Source organism: Eschrichtius robustus, chromosome 2, assembly GCF_028021215.1.
Source record: "Eschrichtius robustus isolate mEscRob2 chromosome 2, mEscRob2.pri, whole genome shotgun sequence".
In the NCBI taxonomy this organism is placed as follows: Eukaryota; Metazoa; Chordata; class Mammalia; order Artiodactyla; family Eschrichtiidae; genus Eschrichtius; species Eschrichtius robustus.
This window is the reverse complement of record NC_090825.1, coordinates 51765538-51771537: the sequence shown is the minus strand read 5'-3', so window position 1 is coordinate 51771537 and position 6000 is coordinate 51765538. Positions and strand designations below refer to the sequence as shown.

At 34.6% G+C, this 6000-nt stretch overlaps 1 protein-coding gene across 1 annotated transcript in view; it reads left to right on the top strand.

The window, feature by feature from the left end:
• The first annotated feature begins 1865 nt into the window (after nucleotides 1–1865).
• The window catches only part of ADAMTS6 (ADAM metallopeptidase with thrombospondin type 1 motif 6), a 282437-nt gene continuing 278302 nt past the window's right edge, over nucleotides 1866–6000 (top strand). Inside the window, exon 1 of the mRNA XM_068535408.1 lies at nucleotides 1866–1893. The gene's annotated coding sequence lies outside the window, so the exon portion shown is untranslated. The remainder of the gene's footprint in view (nucleotides 1894–6000) is intronic.

Genomic DNA, 6000 nt, shown 5'->3' with positions numbered 1-6000 from the left:
ATGCGTTCTTACTGTTAATGGCAGCAGAGCAAAGGGTTGTTTTTGCTTCAGGACCATTGCATACTATAAAGAAACCAATGACTTTTGCTTTTTTGTAAGAAAAAAATGTATAGCAAGTAGACAAAAAATTTCTTTAAGAGAATATAAAGAGCTCTAAACATAAAAGAACAAGAATTGAAATAGGTTATATTAAAATTCGGAATTTCTGTCTATAAAAAAGGAAAACACCTTGAGAGAGAGTTGGAAGGCAACCCATAAAATGGGAGAAATTGTTTACAGTATCTATAACCAACAAAGAACTATAATCTGAGATATATAAAGAGTGCCCCAAAATCAACAAATAGAAGACATTCATCCCAATTAAAAATTACATTGGTAAAAAGATTTAAGAGACGCTTCATAGTAGTGAATAAATATCTTTTTTTTTTTTTGAGAATGAGTATCTTGAAAATGTTTTTAAAAGCAAGGAGAAAGAGCTTCTTAGTTCGTTCTGGCTGCCTTAAGAAAACACCACAAACTGGGTAACTTATAAACAAGACATTTATTTCTCACCGTTCTGGAGGGTGGAAGTCTGAGATCAAGGTGCCAGCATGGTCAGGTGAGGGCCTTCTTCCTGGCTCACAGCCAGTGACTTCTTGCTATGTCCTCATATGGTGGAAGGGCTGAGGGATCTCTGTATGATCTGTTTTATAAGAACACTCATCCCTTTTATGAGGGTTTTACCCTCATGACCTAAGCACCTCCCAAAAGCCCTAGCTCCTAATACCATCACATTGGGCATTAGGATTTCCAGAGGTTGGGAGTGATCAACTGAATTGAATGTTGTTGGGAGATCAAGTAAGCACTACAAAATTGACCACAAGATTTCTCAACATGGATGTCCGAAAAATCATTATTTAGACTTCACTGAGTTCTCTATTATTTGAAGCCCATAGTACTTACAATATATGTCACTAAATTATGTAACTTATTGCAGTTTGCAGTAACTGCAGTATTGCAGTTAACTTTATTGGGGGAAGGAACCTTGCCTTTTATTTTTATACTTCTTTGCCCTTCACACAATGCTAAAGAGTAGGCAATGGCTATTGGCATATCGTCTTTGCTGTTAGCTCAGTGATATCCTCTTTCTTTCTTTCTTTCCTTCTTTCTTTCTTTCTTTCTTTCTTTCTTTCTTTCTTTCTTTCTTTCTTTCTTTCTTTCTTTCTTTCTTTCTTTCTTTCTTTCTTTCTTTCTCTCTCTCCCTCTCTCTCTCTCTCTCTCTCTCTCTCTGTCTCTCCCCCTCTCTCTCTCTCCCTCCCTCTCTCTCCCTCTCTCTTCCTATCTCTCTCTCTCTCTCTCACTCTCTCTCTCCCTCCCTCCCTCCCTCCCTTCCTTCCTTCCTTTCTTTCTTCATTCATTTTTGGCTGCATTGGGTCTTCATTGCTGCGCGTGCGCTTTCTCTAGTTGTGGCAAGCAGGGGCTACTCTTCGTTGTGGTGCGCATGCTTCTCATTGCAGTGGCTTCTCTTGTTGCAGAGCACGGGATTTAGGCGTGTAGGCTTCAGTAGTTGTGGCACGCAGGCTCAGTAGTTGTGGCTTGCAGGCTCTAGAGCACAGGCTCAGCAGTTGTGGCACACAGGCTTAGTTGCTCTGCGGCATGCGGGATCCCCCCAGACGAGGGCTCAAACCTGTGTCTCCTGCATTGGCAGGAGGATTCCCAACCACTGAGCCACCAGGGAAGCACTAACAGGTGTTAACATTTTATGATAATAATTCAGGTTGTTTTGTTTTTCAAACAAAATTTTATAGATTTAGTTGATTCTCCCTTTGTGCTCCTCCTTAATTGCATCCTCTTCTCTTTCTCTGCCAGGTAACTATGATCAAGATACCATATGTTCTTCCTCTGCATACTTCGGTAAGTTTGAGATATATATTTGGTGTTAAAAATATTTATAATTAAAACTTTATATAAATTATCATATATATACAGCCTATCCCAGTTTGAATCATAATGTATCCTACTGCAGCATTTCAAATTAATGTTATATAATTTACCCATGTTGACATGTGTGGATTTTGTTCATCATTTAACTGCCAAATAATACTCCGTTGTAGAAATAGATCACAGCTGTTTTTTGTCCCCTATTGATAATCATTTAGGTTGTTTCCATTTATTCACTGCTACACATAGTGTTGCCTTAATTATTAATGGGGATTTTCATGTGCAAGAACCTTGTAAGGTTATATATTTAAAAATGAAATAGCTGGGTCAAAGATGCGTATCTTCCTCTGTATTAGATAATGCCAAATTTGTTCTTTGTGGTGTTTGCACTTAATTTGCACTTCCATCAACGCTATATTAGATATCACCTCACACCAGTCAGAATGGCCATCATCAAAAAGTCTAGAAACAATAAATGCTGGAGAGAGTGTCAAAAAAAGGGAACCCTCCTACACTGTTGGTGGGAATGTAAATTGGTGCAGCCAGTATGGAGAACAGTATGGAGGTTCCTTAAAAAACTAAAAACAGAGCTACCATATGATCCTGCAATCCCACTCCTGGGCATATATATGAAGAAAACTATAATTCAAAAGGATACATGCACCCCCAATGTTCATTGCAGCACTGTCTTCAATAGCCAAGACATGGAAACAACCTAAATGTCCATCGACAGATGAATGGATAAAGAAGATGTGGTATATATATATACAATGGAATATTACTCAACCATTAAAAAGAATGAAATAATGCTATTTGCAGCAACATGGATGGACCTGGAGATAATCATACTAAGTGAAGTAAGTCAGACAGAGAAAGACAAATATCATATGATACCACTTATATGCAGAATCTAAAAAAAAATGATACAAATGAACTTATTTACAAAACAGAAACGGACTCACAGACTTAGAGGATGAACTTACAGTTACCAGGGAGGAAAGGTGGGGAGGAGGGATAGATTGGGAGTTTGGGATTAACATATACACACTGCTATATTTAAAATAGATAACCAACAAGGACCTACTGTATAGCATAGGGAACTCTGCTCAATATTCTGTAATAACCTAAATGGGAAAAGAACTTGGAAAAAGAATAGATACATGTATATGTATGACTGAATCACTTTGCTATACACCTGAAACTAACACAACATTGTTAATCAACTATACTCCAGTATAAAATAAAAATTAAAATAAATAAATAAAAAAGAAAAAAAGAAAGGAAAAAAAACAAAAAACAATATACTAGATGTTCCATTTGCCCAGTCCTCCAAAACAGTTGATATTATCAAATTTTAACATTTTTGCCACTCTGATGAAAGAGAAACATTTCCATTTCTGTGATTGCTATCAAGATTGAACATTTCATTCTCATTTATTCGTCATTAGGTTTTTTCTCCTGCAACTCTCCTGTTTATGCCATTTTCTTATTTTTTATTTTTTTCGGGCTGTCCCTTATAGATTTGTGAGAGTTCCTTCAATATTCTTGATATTTATTATGATTCAGTTATATGTGTTACAAATTTTTCTCCCACTTTCTGGCTTATATTTTCACTTTTTAATGTTTTTAAAATTTTCATTTAATAAATTTAAACTTATCAATCTTTTCCTTTATGCTTTGAGCCTTTGCACATTACTATAGAAACCCTATAATAGTCTTTCAAAAGATTAGAAAATATTTATTTTAACTATATCAAATTCACATCCAGTCTCATTGAAAGAATAAAATATTTTGTGTATTGAATCTGGTTTTAATGTCTGGGAGGTAAATTCAAAACTCATCATCTTTAGAGATAGTCACCTGCTCCAATTTAATAATTTCAAACAAGCATAAAATCAGAATTCTTCATCTCATTTTTTTCTGAAAATACAAGAGAACAGTCTAATTTTAAGACATGCCTTGGTTTTTAACTAAAAAAAAAATTAAATTTAATGTGCATGCTAATATATTAAAAATTGTAAGGTAGAAGTTTATTCTTACCTGTAAAATGTCCTCAGTCCCTATTCTTTGACTCTCAGTCTCTTCTGCCTTTCTGTTTTTCAGTCTCTGAAATAAATACACACATGCATGCAGGCATACATATATACAAGTTCCTTCCTCTCCCATATTTCCATTTATTCCATCTTTGATTTCCTGAAAGGGCCCATTCATTTATATTTAACTCGATTTCTAAAGACTGATAGCAAAGCTTTTTTTAGGTAGGGGGTTTGCTATCACCTCCACTTTTCCCATAATCTTCATTTCTTTTTTTAATTTTTAAATTTTTAAATTTATTTTTAATTTTTTTTAAAGCCAAGGTGTCTCCCACTGAGAGGTGAGTGCTTTAATTATATACACTCTTTTTCTATTCTTTTCCATTACAGTTTATCAAAGGATGTTGAATGTAGTTCCCTGTGCTATACAGTAGGACCAGGTTGTTTATGCATTCTATATGTAATAGTTTGCATCTGCCAAACCCCAAACTCCCAGTCCATCCCTCCCCCACCCCCACTCCCCCTTCATTTCTTAATTAAACAGAGAATGAGAAGGAAAGCTGGAGGAAAATTTTTTCAAAGAATTTCTATTGCAACTTAAATTCATTCAGGGTTTGATTTAAATTTGTTTCATATAATTCAACTAAGAAATAATGCCTGTGTAGTGCACTAAAACACTTCCATGCTAACGGAAGTGCTGTATATAATATTAGGATGGCAAGATATTAATATAGCATTTGTATTGCAAGATAAAAAACGAGGAGGAACCAATAGATTGAGTTAGATGGATAGATGGGCAGGTTCTGTTTGTGAAAATTCATTACACAACACTTTTCATCAAGTTATATATTTATGTACTTTTCTTTATGAATATTCTACTTCAATAAAAAGTTTTTAAAGACATAAGAGGTAGATCAACCTAATGCAATGTATAGATACTGATTCCAATAAAAATAGTTTTTTTAAGCCTTTATTTGCAATTGAGGAAATCTAATATTTGACAAAATTAAGGAATTATTATTGTTTTAAGAGTCATAGTGGTATAGTAGTGGTTATTTTTTTAGTCCTTATATTTTAGAAATACAGGTAAATATTTAATGGATGCAACAAAATGTTATCTGACATTGGCTTTAAGGTAATCCAGTGGGGTGGAACAAGTAACGGGGGAAAGCTGGTCTGGTTTGACACTTATTGAAACTGGATAATGGATACATTGGGATTCATTGTAATATTTTTCTACTTTTGAATGTGTTTGAATTTTCTGTAATGCAGTGAAAATGTACACTCACACACACACATGTGCACACATACAAAGTTAAATTGAGAATTCATCATTTCTCATGCTGATAATTTTTCACCCTTACTCATATCATAGTTTTTTTTGATTTAGTCATTTGGAGAAAAGGAATCTCTTGGAAATTTTTCATTACTCTGTTTAGACGCAGGATGGCACTCTTTGAATAAGTAATTAGCCAAAGTCCACTTCTCATTGAATAAGCTCCTTTCCTTTACAATGCTGCTACTTCCTAAGGTAGTTTGTCTTAGTTGAGAGTAAAAACTTTTCAGTCAGCTTATACAGATGGTTACTACTCACACTTTAATTTTAGTTTTCTCTGCTGGTTGTGTCTATCTACTACCAGTTTTTGAAAAATTAAGGGTAAGTTTCAACAACCATTTAAAGGGTGGTTTGATGCTAAACCAGCTCTGTGCCCACCCTTATTTTTAGTATTTACAATTATTGCTATGAGATAAGCCATCTTGTGTATTTTAATGCAAATATCTATATCTATATATCTATATCCATATCTCTCCATGTGAATCACCTTTATTTAAAACTGTCAATTCCAACCACAGGTCATATTTCTACATTTTAAACGGAATTGAGCTAGATACTACAGATTAAGGTCAAGGTGAGGACTATTGACTGTGGACAGATGCTTTCCCCTTTCAGTCCTCAAAGAAGAATGGAAATAACTGTATTCTTGGATGTTCTCAGTCTGATTCATGCCTTCTTTTAGCCAACTATTCATGTATTCACCAGAAGAAT